Source organism: Panthera onca, chromosome B4 (genome assembly GCF_046562875.1).
Source record: "Panthera onca isolate mPanOnc1 chromosome B4, mPanOnc1 haplotype 2, whole genome shotgun sequence".
Lineage (NCBI taxonomy): Eukaryota > Metazoa > Chordata > Mammalia > Carnivora > Felidae > Panthera > Panthera onca.
In genome coordinates, this window is record NC_138345.1 from 73,397,734 (window position 1) to 73,411,312 (window position 13,579).

Below are 13,579 nucleotides of genomic sequence, written 5' to 3' on the forward strand. Positions count from 1 at the left end.
AACAGATGGCAACAGTGCTTATCAAAATGTCTTTATTTGGCACTGATGGAATGAATTTGCTTTTGCCAACTGATCAGTAGTGGCCAATGTTTTTATTTCAAACACACCATATTTTCAGGGACTCTCTCCCCCCACCTTCCCTTTCTCATAATTTTAAGTGCTTTTGGTCCTATGGTGGGGAGATTGTTGGGAAATGTTCACAAGAGATCTGGCACTTCGAAGGAGGAAGGTGGCTGAAACTGCAGGATGATCCGTTAACAGTTGGAAAAATCGTCAGCATTCAGGGCAGTCATCCAGAGAGGATGTTATGGGAAGGATGGGCAGCAGAGGTTTGGAGCCATCTGTGGTTAAAGGTATCTGAGGGAGAAGACAGGAAGCCTAAGGGGTTTGGAAGGATCCTCCCTAAAGGGGTGCAGTGCTTTTCCTTGCAAATGAGAAGTAGAATGGAGAGAGCAATTTAAGAAATGGGTCTCCTTGCCCTTTCAATTACTCTGCTTTGTTTTCCTGAAGCCACGAGTCTGTATGAGAAGAACGAGAATGTCTTTAGTTAAACATAGGGATTTAAGGTGTTATATTGTCATATGGGCTCTCTGAACTTAAGGACCATATCCAAAGTTTCTTTTTGTCCCCTGTGTTTTCTACAGATCCTGGCTCACACGAGGTAGTCAATAAATGGATTCAGAAATACTGTTTTCAGTTGACGTTTATATGTCAGACAACAGGTAATGGTAGAAGTCCTCTTGTTTGAAATTACTGAGGTAGTTGGTTAGCTAATGGAAGATTTTTATTAGGGCAAGGAATTGTAACGTTTGCTATATATATTCCTTGAATCTTTAATTTAGAACAGACTCGTGATTGATCTTCAAAATGCAGCACCAGGGCCTTTTCCTAGGTATGGGTCTGTTGGTCTATTTGTCACCCTGTGCTGATGCCACAATCTCTTGATTACTATAACTTTATGTAAGGTTTAATGTCTGGCATGAAAAAAACCCTCCCACTTTGATCTTCGAAATTGACTTGGCCATTTTTGGCTCTTTGACCCTCCACCTAAATTTTAAAATCAGCTTTTCAAGTCCTCTCCCACCCCCCCCCCCAAGAAATTTGGGATTTTGATTAGAATTATGCATTAACTGTATATAACATTGGAAGAAAGCAACATGTTTATGACATTTAGCCTTCTTATTCATGAAACTCTTTTCCCTCCATTTTTTCTTGTCACTTTGAGGTTTCTCAGTAAAAATTCATTATTTTCTCCATAAAGGTCTTGACTTTTGGGATAGATACACTCCTAGGAAATTTATGCTTATAAATGGTATCTTTTCAAAAATTACATTTCCTAACTTCTTGTTGCTGGTGTTTATTAAGGCAATTGAAAGTACATTTTTATTGAATATACATGCAGAAGAGTGCATAATTTATAAGTATACACCTCAGTGAATTTTCACTAACCTTTTAGCACCAGGGTAAATAATCTGAACATAACCAAAACCTCCAAAGCCCACTTCATGCTTCCTTACAGCTCCTACTACTCTCTTATCCAAAGCACAACAACTAATGTAACTTATAAAAGTGCAGAGTAACTTCTGCCTACTTTTGAATTAATGGAATTAATGGAATTGTCCAGCAGGTAGTTACTTGTGCCCAACTCTTTTCAGTCAACATTATGTTTGTGAGACTTATCTCCTTTGTTCTGATTGCTGGATAGTACTCCATGATATGGATATACCACAGTCTATGTATGCATTCTATTATTGATGGACTCTTGGGCTATTTCCAGTTTGGTATGATTACAATGATTGATTCTGTGGACCTTCTTGTATGTACCTTTTGGGAAACATACGTACACGTTTAAGGGGAATCGCTGGATTGTAAGATTGGAGTATGTACAGCAACAGTAGATCTTACCAAGTGGTTTCCCAAAGGGGTTTGGAAATTGGTGGTACTAATTTACACTTCCACAAGCAGTGTGTGGAAGTTCTCAGTGTTCCACATCCTCATTAATGCTTGACACAGAATCTGAAGCAGGCTCCAGGCTCTGAGCTGTCAATGCAGAGCCTAACACGGGGCTCAAACTCATGAGCTGTGAGATCATGACCTGAGCCGAAATCAGACGCTTAACTGACTGAGCCACCCAGGCACTCTGTCAAATAGTCATTTTAGAAACAATCCACTTTATTCCCCTCAGATTGGCTTTTTGAACCTTTGACTGTGAATTGTATTTGAATTGCCTACGTTTGGATTTATTTTGTAATTTTTTTTAATGTTTATTTATTTTTGAGAGAGAGAGACAGAGTGCAAGCAGGGGAGGGACAGAGACAGAGGGAGACACAGAATCTGAAGTAGGCCCGCGGCTCTGAGCTGTCAGCACAGAGCCTGATGTGGGGCTCGAACCCACGAATGGTGAGATCATGACCTGAGCTGAAGTCAGATGTTTAACTGACTGAGCCACCCAGGCGCCCCTGGATTTATTTTATTTTGTATTCATGATGTCTTCTGAACCTGATGACTTTTGTCTTTATCACTTATGGAAACATTTCACAATATTTTCTCAAATCTCCCTGCCTTCTCTTCTTGGAACCTTTCCTGGACATACTTTGTATCTTCTCATGATCACTTTTATATCTCTAACTCCTCTCTTCTATTTTCCAACTTTTAATTTCTCTCTGGTGACTTCTTTTTTAATGTCTTTAGATTTATATTCTAGGTCATGAATCTTCTTGTCAGCTATAGCTAATCTATTGTTTAATCCAGTCTCTGAATATTTTATCTGTTCCTACACTGTTTATTTCTATAAGTTCTATTTTAAAAGTCTAATATTATTATGGTATCTTGTACATTGCTTTTATTTTGATTCATCTCCTGTTTCTTTTTAACATAGATATTTTATAGTCTTTATCTAACAATTATCTTAGCTTTCCTGAGGTCTGCCTCCTGCTTCAAGATGGCTTTTTATGCTTGAGGTTTTTAAATGTTGGCTTGTGAGCTCATTTTTGACAAGGCTGTATTTGTGGGGCTTGTATGGCCAGGATTGCGAATGGCTCCCTTCTTGCATTTGTTTCTGCTCTCAGTCTCTTGGGTTTTATCAACCCAGGGCCAGTTTTACCTCCTTATTATTCAGTTCTTCAGATTTCATTTTGTTTTCAGTTCCTATGTCTTTCTCTAGTTTTCTTGTGAATTTATGCATTTAAAAGAACATTGGTAATATTTTATCTAATATTTCAAGGATTTCACTGTGGGAAGATCCTGTCTTTTTGTTTTATTTTTTTTTTTTAATTTATTGTCTCCCAAATAGAAGCTCCAGGATAGCTCTTTTTCTTCTAATTTTATGTTTTAGAAATAAATTCATTTAAAATCTGGGTATAGTTTTAGTAAAACTTTAACCTAGAGTGTACTTGTTATTTCTGATCCCAATTACCAACTCTACAAATTCTGTTCCTTTGTTTTACTCAGGTACCATCTTAGTTTGGCTTCCACCAAAAGTAGCCCCTGAGGCAAGCATTTGGGTACAAGTGGTTTCAGAGGTGATACCAGGAAGTGTAGTGAGGCAGTGAGACAGGGAAGAGAAGAAAAGGTAGCAAGTATATTAACAAGTGAGCTCCCACCATGGACAGCCAGGGCGTCAGCTCAATGTATAGAACATACCTTACAGTTGTCTCACCAAAGGCCAAGGAAGCTGGGGTATCTATCCAGAAACTCCCACTCCTGATCAGATGATGATTGCTGCTGGGAACATTAACTCCCTGGCACTTTCAGCCTGCCCTGCGCATGGGCAGAGTCTACTCCTGATGCTCCTGCCCCAGGAGATCCAGATGTTTGAGATAGGAAGTCATTGGCCTATACAGGGATTGTTACAGTGAAGTGGCATCTAACTTTGAGGTGGGCTGAGGGGGGTGTGGGTGGAGCACCCACAACATCTTCTAGATCTTCTTGCATTCCACATTAAATTCATTTGATTTTATAAGCTGCAGTTTTCCCCCAAGAGTGTAACTGATAATCATTATCACCCTCCTCTATCACCATTTGAGATTTCTTCATCTTTGGTCAGAATTCTGCTGACCTAGGGAACTTGCCCAATGGAATGATCCCAGATCTTCATCCCTGAGGGTCTTTGGTTACAGTGTCCTTATCAGGCCATCATTGCTATAGATATCATCATGCAGGGAAGCACTAAGAGATGCCCCAGTGAATATTCCTCCTGCACTCCTCTTTTTTTTTTTTTTTTTTTTTTTGTAGCAGCAATCTTAGTCACTCATGATGATTGGAGTCAGTTATTCTTTTTAGTATATTAACTTCTTTTTTTCTCACTACTGGTCTATCAGTATGAGGAACCCAAATTAAACAAATGGTAAATGTAATTTTAGGTTTGATGGAAACTTTACTATGTGCTTTGGTTAAGGCATCTCATTCCCACCTTTTCAAGGAAGCAGGACCTCTAATTCATCAGAGGGTAGTGTTTTAGGGACCAGAAACGTGTTTCCCAGGTAGGTCCCTGGAATTGATGGTTAAGAAAAAAAAATTGCCCTTGGTTTCCAGACCTATCTTCTAGCTATGGAGGACAGCACAATATGATGGCATTTGGCTGAACATAGATATATCATTATCACACATGAATACCACCAATCCAGAAAGGTGTTATCTTCAAGCCAGACGCCATGTCTATTTTCCATTAGGCCAGCAGCTTCCAGGTGAAGTGCTGTCTTATAGAATCAGTGGACACATGCTCATTCTTGTACCTTATTAACCATAAATTGGGTTCTTTGATGTGAGGAGGTAGTATATTGGCTCCTTTGTTGGTACCTCAGACATTCTTTGTGCCTTCAGATAATGGTACTGGCAGAGGTACTGTGTCCTGGGAAGGCAAGCCTATTCCTAGAATAAATTATCACTCTCATATAGGAAGAATTGCTGCCCTCTCCAGGATGGAAGGATTTGATGTAATCAACTTGCTGCCATGTGGCTTGTTGGTCTTCTTCATGGGGGTCCCTTGTCAGTTTTTGCTGCTGACAGGAGGAAGGTCAGTTCTGGCGAGAGGAGGTCTGTGTGGTTGATCCTATACATTAGCCACTATCTCTGCCACCAGAGCTACTCTGTTCATGGACCCATTCATTCTGCAAGCACTGGGGAGGCCAATGAAGAAGCTGGCTGATACCCACTGTGTGAGTCATCTGCTTAACAGATTGTTCTTTACCTCCTCTGAGGCAGATGGGCACTTGGTAGACACCGACACGAAAAAGAAAAGAGAAATCTGCACACTTTATGACTGCTGCTAATAGTCTATCCACATGCTTCTTCCCCAGACTTTCTGGTCTTCAGCGTTCTTGCTTTTTCCAGATCCCTAACCAATCAACCAAGTCATTTGCAACTGCCCATGAGTTTATCCTTCTCTCAGGCCATTTACCCCTTTACACAATGTCAGTGACCAAATTAAAAGCTCTGCATGCTGGGAAGATTTCCCGCCATGCCTATCTTTCAAGGCTACACTTGAATGTGACTAATGCAGCATCAGTCTCTTTTCTGCTCATACCATCATGCATATTGAGCTGACCTGCCTGTGAACCATGCCTGAGTATTTTCCTCTTCCCCTTATCTGGTTATAACCTCTTCCCCTTATCCCCTATCTCCAACAATGCCATAGGTGTGAGCTGAGAGAGAAGCATTGATGCAGCATGCAGGTCAAGGCCAACTGTTAACGTTTCATACTTCTGCCCTGTGGACCTGCTGCTTATGCCTGATCCCAAATATACCTGTCTCATCCAACAATTGATTTATTTTGTGCATATCTAAATTTATGACTTTATGAATCTGATAATGCCCAGGTCATGATTGGAAAGCTCTGGTTTAGAGTCATCTGATGTCCTGTGGCCAGGTAATCAGTCTACCCAGTAGCATGCCTAAAGCTGCCTTTTGAATGGAGAGCATTTATCTGCTGCAGACAGCATGGACTTGCTCCAGAATTCTGAGAGGGTCTGTGCTAAGAAGTTCCCACTGGGGTCTGGCAGAGGCTCCACACAGCATCCTTATCTTTCTTCTGTCTCATAGGATCTGCTGGGTCATGTGGCCTGGGTGGCAAGAGAGTTCATATTCCAGACTGAGTGTTTTGCAGAGCTCTTTATTGCTCTGGACACCACTCAAAACTAGAATCTTCTCTAATAAAAGTGTTGGAGCTGTATTTCCCAATATGACTGATGCTGTCTCCAAAATCCAAAGAGCCCTACGAAGGGCCACGTCTCTTTCATAGTGGTAGGAAGTATAAGGTGTAATAACTTATCTTTTAGCTTAGAAGAGGTTTTCCAAACATGCCTCCAGATAATGGGACCCCTCTTACTGATTTAAAAGGCCGCTCAGTGTTTGAGGGATTTATAACTCTCTACAACCTTTGACATAAATGTATCTTTCCCAAGCATAAAAAAGAGAATTTGCCGTTTCCTGCTCACCATGTCTAACATAATGTATAGGGAATCAGCATGATATCCATTTTCATTACACCTTCGGGGACAAGATGAGTGTGTGGGGTCACTGGATCTACTGTCAGGTACTTGGGCCCTTGTCAACTGACCTCCATATGCCTCTCTCTAACAGGAAGACCATGATGGCATTTTGCCCCTTATTAGTATCAGCTCAGTTTCTATAGATAATAGCTATTGAAAGATCTGGGTGTTACCCTCCAGAGGGCTCTTTGGGGAAGTATTGGGGTATAATTATTGTATATACTTAAATGGTGGCATTGCAGAGTTGTTCGTCAAAGGGACAAAGCGCTCTGGACCTGAGCACTGACTCAGGTCTGCAAACTGGATGAGGGTTCATGATTTTCCATTACTGAAGGTTGCATAAGCTTTCTTCTCACCCAGTTTTGATCTCTTTTGATTACATAAGCCAAGCAATACTCTCAATGGCTGCCCATCTGTCTCACTTCATGCTTTTTTAAGTCATCGCCATAGAACTCTGTACATCAAGGCCTAAGTTGACATTCTGGTGTTGCTTGCCATTATGGAAATTGTGTCTTCCTTGGCCCTGATGGTTGTGTTCTTTCACTAGAACTCTGATATTCCAGAATCTTCTCATCCTGTTGCTATGGGGGAACCCAGTACAGCAGCTATAGCCCTGGTCTACAGAAGTTCTGAGCCTCTCAGTGATGGTGATGCTTTCTTCCCTGGTACGGTCTATACATTATTTTGGTGAAGGAAGTGCCCTTTAAGCTCTCTTAGGAAATATTTGAAGCTAGTAAGTTCTCTGGTCTTCTAACATAAATCCATTCTAACATGTCCACTCTCTGATTCTTCTGGCAGCTTTCTCAAGCTCTGCCAAGGAAGTTCTGGCATCTTTGCCTCATTTTACTGGTAAGAAATTCAAACAGTGTAATGAGGACTGGCACTGGGTGTCCTTGCCAAGATTTAGATCCTGAGTCATGGGAGAGGGCCCCTACAATCAGTCAGTTCTCCCCTATCCCACCTATACTCCAGTCCCTCAATCCAACACCCTCAAGGTCTCTTCCAATGTATGGTATCTTGCTTTATTTGATACATGTCATCCAGGCCCATTTCCTCCCACAGCAGGGGCTGTACATTCTCACTTAGGTCATAATAAACTTGACACTAACTATTGGGGTAGGATAGTTGAGGAGAGGTGAGGTTTGAATTTTGAAGACAAGAATTATCTTGCAAGGATTCTACCTCATTGCTTTCTCCTGAATTCTTGGAGTCATCCTGGTAGTGAGTCTTCTCTCTCTCCTAGTGTCCTTGACAGGGAGGTAAATCTTATATCCCAAGACAGCGCCATTAAGTCAAGTCAGTTTATATTTCTGACCTCCTAGATTAAGACCATTAGAAACTAATCTGGTGGTTACTCCCCTGGCTCCTGCTGGTGGATGCTAGCTAATTCTTGCAGCTTTGGGGTGGGTAAGCTGTCTTCTTCTTTATCAAGCCCATCATGTCCCCAGATGGGCTATGTTGGGATTTAACCCTGTTTATTGGCCAAAGCCACAGAAAAAAGTAGAGGTAGCTTCTGATGGGGGAATCTGTTCCCTTGTGTGGGAGAGAATCCTATAGTATCTTCCTGCTTGGAAATCTTCCAGCTTTTAACAGGAAAGGCAGGCCACCACTGTAGACTTTGAGGGTTAAGGAGACTTTAAAGAGCCATTGTAGCTCTTTTTTGTATCTTCAGGGATATTCAGCCAAATGTTTTATCCTGTGTTTCGGGTCCAAGATTTTCTCAACCAGGGCCCTAATCTTGGTATAACAGACCTGTCTTGACCGAACAATCTTTTTTGAAGCTCTGCAACATTAACTCTCAGATCCCGAGTTTTATCCCAGGCTGTGTTTGCTTTCCTACTGCAGGAAAATTATATATATATATATATATATATAATTACCCTTATTCTTCTGTAGGGGATCAGTGTACCCTGGTGTAACCAGCCAGTCCCATTGTCTTATATGCATTGCTTTCTACATACTTTTTAAATGATTCAAATGTGTAAATCATTGAACTGGTGAAGGCTTTATCCCCAAGTCGCCATCAGTAAAATTTTTAGCTACTGAGCCATCATCTTGTGCCAAGGTTTGTATGAGCCTCACATACCCTGTTGTGATGGTTAGTTAGTAATCAACATGACTGGGCTAAGGGACACCCAGATAGCTGGTAAAACATTGCTTTGGAGAGTGTCTGTGAAGGTTTCTGGAAGAGACTAGTAATTGAATTGAGTAAAGATCTGCCCTCACCAGTGTGGGTGGGCATCATCCAATCCACTGAGAGCTGGAATAGAACAGAAAGGTTGAGGAGGGGTGAATTCTCTCTCTTTTCTTGAGCTAGGATATCTATCTTCTCCTGCCTTTCAACATTTAGAACTCCTGGTTTTCTGGCCAATGGATTCTGGGACTAATACTGGGCCTTCTGCTACCTTCTAGGCCTTCAGTCTTGGACAGAGAGTTATACCATCTATTCCCCTGGTTGTCAAGCCCTCTGACTGGTACAAATTATAACACTGGCTTTCCTGGCTCTCCAGCTTGCAGAGGGGTAGATTGGGGGACTTCTAGCCTCCATAAATATGAGAGCCAATTTCCAAAATACATCTCCTCTTATATATAACCTATTGGTTCTATTTCTCTGGAGAACCCTAATATATACATGAATGGGATATTCTTGACCAGCTGGTAGACACGTGATTCAGTTCTTAAACCTCATCTTACCCCCTGCTGCCTCAGACCACTTTTGGCACCAATTGATTTAATTTGGATTCTCAAGCAGGCTTTGAGACAAGGATTTGGTGGCACTGGTTTATTTGAAGGATGATCCCCAGCTTGACAAGTGAATGAGGGAGTGAGAGAGGGACAGGAGGAAAGCCAGTAAAAAGTACAGATAATGAGCAGGTTATCACTCACGAGGTGACTGAGGCTGATCCCACTGATGACCCTGAGAGACTGTAGAAGGCACCTTGCAATTATCCCATTAAAAGCAAGGGAGCTGGCATATTTATCCACTAGCTGCCCCATTGTCTTGGGCTTGCTCCTAGGGGTGTTGACTTCCCTGCTTTTCTGACTGCCCTGCATGCAGGCACAGAAGACTCTTACCCAGTGAGACACAGGATCTTGAGGAGGAAGTCACCAGTGTGTATGGAAATTGTTCCCCAAAGCTGCACATGACTTTCAGAACAAGAACACTGACCGTTCTGCTACAGGTACAAGATTTCTGTTTATCTTATTTAAAAGCACTTAGCCTTGGGGCGCCTGGGTGGCTCAATCGGTTGAGCGTCCGACTTCAGCTCAGGTCACGATCTCGCGGTCTGTGAGTTCGAGCCCCATGTCAGGCTCTGGGCTGATGGCTCAGAGCCTGGAGCCTGCTTCCGATTCTGTGTCTCCCTCTCTCTCTGCCCCTCCCCCGTTCATGCTCTGTCTCTCTCTGTCTCAAAAATAAATAAACGTTAAAAAAAATTTTTTTTTAAATAAATAAAAGCACTTAGCCTTGTCACTCTCTCTGAGAAGTTTTCATTATTCTTTCATTTATCCAATAAATACTTATATTGAGCTCCTACTATTAGACCATGAAGCTAGCTCAATGTTTTGACCTTCTTTTGGCTTCTTTAAAATATTTTATAAGGCAGGATTGTTCTTTTTCTTGTTCTTCTAAAAAAGAATTTTTTTAAACGTTTATTTATTTTTGAGAGAAAGAGACAGAGCATGAGTGGGAGAAGGGCAGAGAGAGAGAGAGAGACACAGAACTGGAAGCAGGCTCCAGGCTCTGAGCTTTCAGCACAGAGCCTGACGCGGGGCTCGAACTCATGAGCAGTGAGATCATAACCTGAGCCAAAGTCAGGTGCTTGACCGACTGAGCCACCCAGGTACCCCTTTCTTGTTCTTAGTCCTATGAATTGTCTTTCCAATCAGTACTAACTAACAAATGACCTTGAAAGTGGATACTTTGAATTCATGTAATATTTTTATTTTTACATCTCTCTTCTGCATTATAAAACAGTGAAAACCAGATCAATGTGTTTAGTCTCCAGGCAACAAAGAAAATACCAATGAATTTAGTCAGAACATTTTGTAAATCTGATTCTTAAAACCACTGATTTTTAAAAAAATTGATAAATGGAACCAGTTTTTAAGCATTTGTTTTTCTTGGTATTGTTTTCTACTGTAGATAAGAGGTCTTAGGAATATAAAGCACTTAATAAAGAAGTTGGATCATCAATGTTGAAAAGTTATTGAGGAGAACTAAACATTTTCATCTTCTTTGTCTCTTCAAAAAATAAAACCAACTAAAAATGTGAATGTCATGAAAGTCAAAGATAGGCTAAGAATTCATTCCAAATGAAAAGAGACGAAGGAGGTATGTAAATTAAGTGCAGAGTGGGTCCTGAAGTAGATCCCGGACAAAGAAAAAAATGCTACAGAGGAAATGATTGGGACAATCAGAGAAATATGAGTAAGGACTGACGATTAGAAAATAGTATGGCATTATGTTAAATTTCCTCGTGTTCTTAGATAATATACTCTGAATATTTAGGGGCAAAGAGAGAGAGAGAGAGAGAGTGATAAAACAGTTGAGACAAATGGTCACACCTAAATAGCAAAATTTGGTGATGAATATCAAAGAAGTTCTTTGTAATAGTTCTGTGAAATTTTCTGTGAATCCTAAGGTATTTCAAAATAAAAAAGCAAAAGCAACAAAACATAACAAAGATTTAAGGGTGGTACCAGAAAGGAGTCCCTTGGTGGAACTCAGAACTCAGCTGTTAAGTAAAGCTTGTGTTTCACTCATCTACTCTTCTTATTGTGGATAAATATGTTACATTATCCTGGGCTTAATGTAGCATAAAAACTAATTTAGCTTTTTTATGGTTCATGGTGATTGTAAGTTTTAGAAGTTTAAATTTAATTAGGGTAACATGTGGAAGAGCCTGACACATATTAGACTTGCACTAAATCCTAGCAGCCTTTCCTTTCTTTTGAAGCAATTCTCGACTGGATGTTGGACACATAAATGTGGTATTATCAGTAGTGATGCCTGCAAGTGATGGAGGAGAATTATACATACTGTTCAGACCCAACTCAGAAGCAATTACACCAGTGTCTATGCCCATGAAAGTGTCTCATATATGAATCTGAGTCAAGGACAGAAAAATCTTGAGGATGGCTTTTCCACGATATTGATAAGCCTACCATCATATTTCTTTTTCTGGAATAATTTCATATTTATTCCACATCTTAGAGCTAGGAGTGAAGGAAACAAAATTGTTTCTAGTGACTCTAAATGGTTTTCTTTTATATTCTGTTTTCATTTCCTTTATTTTATTTACATATTTTTAAGCCTTTTCTGAAATATAGGTTAAAACTGAAAGAAAGCAGAATCAGTATTTTCTCTCAAGGTGGAAAATAGGTTATCTGAATAAAGTGGTCCTTGTTTTCTAAATAGAGAAGCAGGAGAAATGTCCTGACAATATGTTGTTTAAGAGATGGTCTAGGAGATAATATTCAAACTTTAAAATGTTGGGAGCTTGAGGGCATTTCAAAGGTATGGCGGGGGAGACAATGGGGAGACTTAGGTTTTGCCTAGAGAATTTGGGCTCTATTTACTTCATGTAACAAGTATTTCCTAAACAGAATTTACTTTCCTTCAGTGTATTCCCTTCATTATTTCTTTAGTAGTATGGTAAAGGCAGTGATGACATATTTATATTTCAGTTGTGAAGAAACAATTTTATGTATTTGTTTAAAAGTTTCTTAAGGTCTATATAAATATTTCTTTAAATGTTATGATGTTATGCTTTAGCCCAGAATATTCTACTTCCAGTCTGCATCAGTGACAAATTTGAATCACATTCTATTAGTTGTATGTACTTAACAAATCATTTGGTGCAATTTAGAAATAACTCTAGATATTTTTTAAGGACAATATTTATGAAACAGAATATGTAGTGTTCTGACTGGAAATGGGCAGTTGCTTGATTTGTTGGTAGCATTGTAGAGGTGAGCTCTGATTCGGCAGGTCTGAGGGTGGAGTCACATAGAGTAGACCCCATTAATATTGTCTAACTAGCATGGTCACGAGTTTAAAAATACTCCCCAGAAGAGTCTAATTTTGAATTAAGTTTGGGTAACATGGGTATATACTACAGATCTTCATATCTTTCAAAATATTTTTTGGTTGCCATATTTATATAAGATACTATGTTAGACCTGATATTTGGGAACATTTTATTAATTTAGTTCAACAAACATTAAATATCTACACTGCTGGGAAGTTTAATGTAAGACATTATGATATTCAGTACAATTATGTTCACTGAAGGGAAATAAGTCTGAATAAATTCAAATAAGTTAAAATCATACTGAGTATGGTTTCTGACCACAGTGCAATGAAATTAGAAATTAATAACAAAAATAACTAGGAAATTCACAAGTAATGTGTAAATTAGACAATACACTACCAAACAGCTAATGAGTTAGAGAAGATATTACAAGAAAACTTAGAACATACTTTGAGATGAATGAAAATGAAAACAATGTGCTAAAACTTATAGGGTATAGCTAAAGCAGTGAGTAGAGGGAAAGTATAACTGTAGATGCCATATTATAAAAGAAAAAGAAGAAGAAAAAATACCTTAACCTGCAAATTTAAGAAACTAAAAAGAGAAGAGTAAACTAAACCCACAATGAACAGAAGGAAAAACTAAAGTTTAGAGCAAAAATAAATGAAACAGAAGAACAATAGAGAAAGGGAACAAAATCAACAAAACTAAAAATTGCTTCTTTGAAAAGATGAACCAAATGGACAAATCTTTGTCTAGACTTGCCTACATAAAAAGAAGTAAGACTCTATAAATCAGTATCAAGGGGTGCCTGGGTGGCTCAGTCGGTTAAGCGTCTGACTCTTGGTTTCAGCTCAGGTCATGATCTCACGGTTTCGTGAGTTCGAGCCTTGTGTTGGGCACTGTGCTGACAGTGAAGAGCCTGCTTGGGATTCTCCCTCTCTCTCTGTCCCTCCTCACTATCAAAACAGGAACATTCCAACCAATGGAAATAAAAATTATTATAAGGGAATAATTAAATGCCTATAAATTAGTTAACAGATGAAATCAACAGAT

At 39.7% G+C, this 13,579-nt stretch overlaps 1 long non-coding RNA gene across 1 annotated transcript in view; it reads left to right on the top strand.

Annotated features, from left to right (window-relative positions):
* Positions 1–7,083: 7,083 nt before the first annotated feature.
* The window catches only part of LOC132694482 (uncharacterized), a 33,677-nt gene continuing 27,181 nt past the window's right edge, over positions 7,084–13,579 (top strand). Inside the window, exons 1-2 of the long non-coding RNA XR_009617321.3 lie at positions 7,084–7,221; positions 9,547–9,670. This is a non-coding gene — a long non-coding RNA (uncharacterized LOC132694482). The remainder of the gene's footprint in view (positions 7,222–9,546; positions 9,671–13,579) is intronic.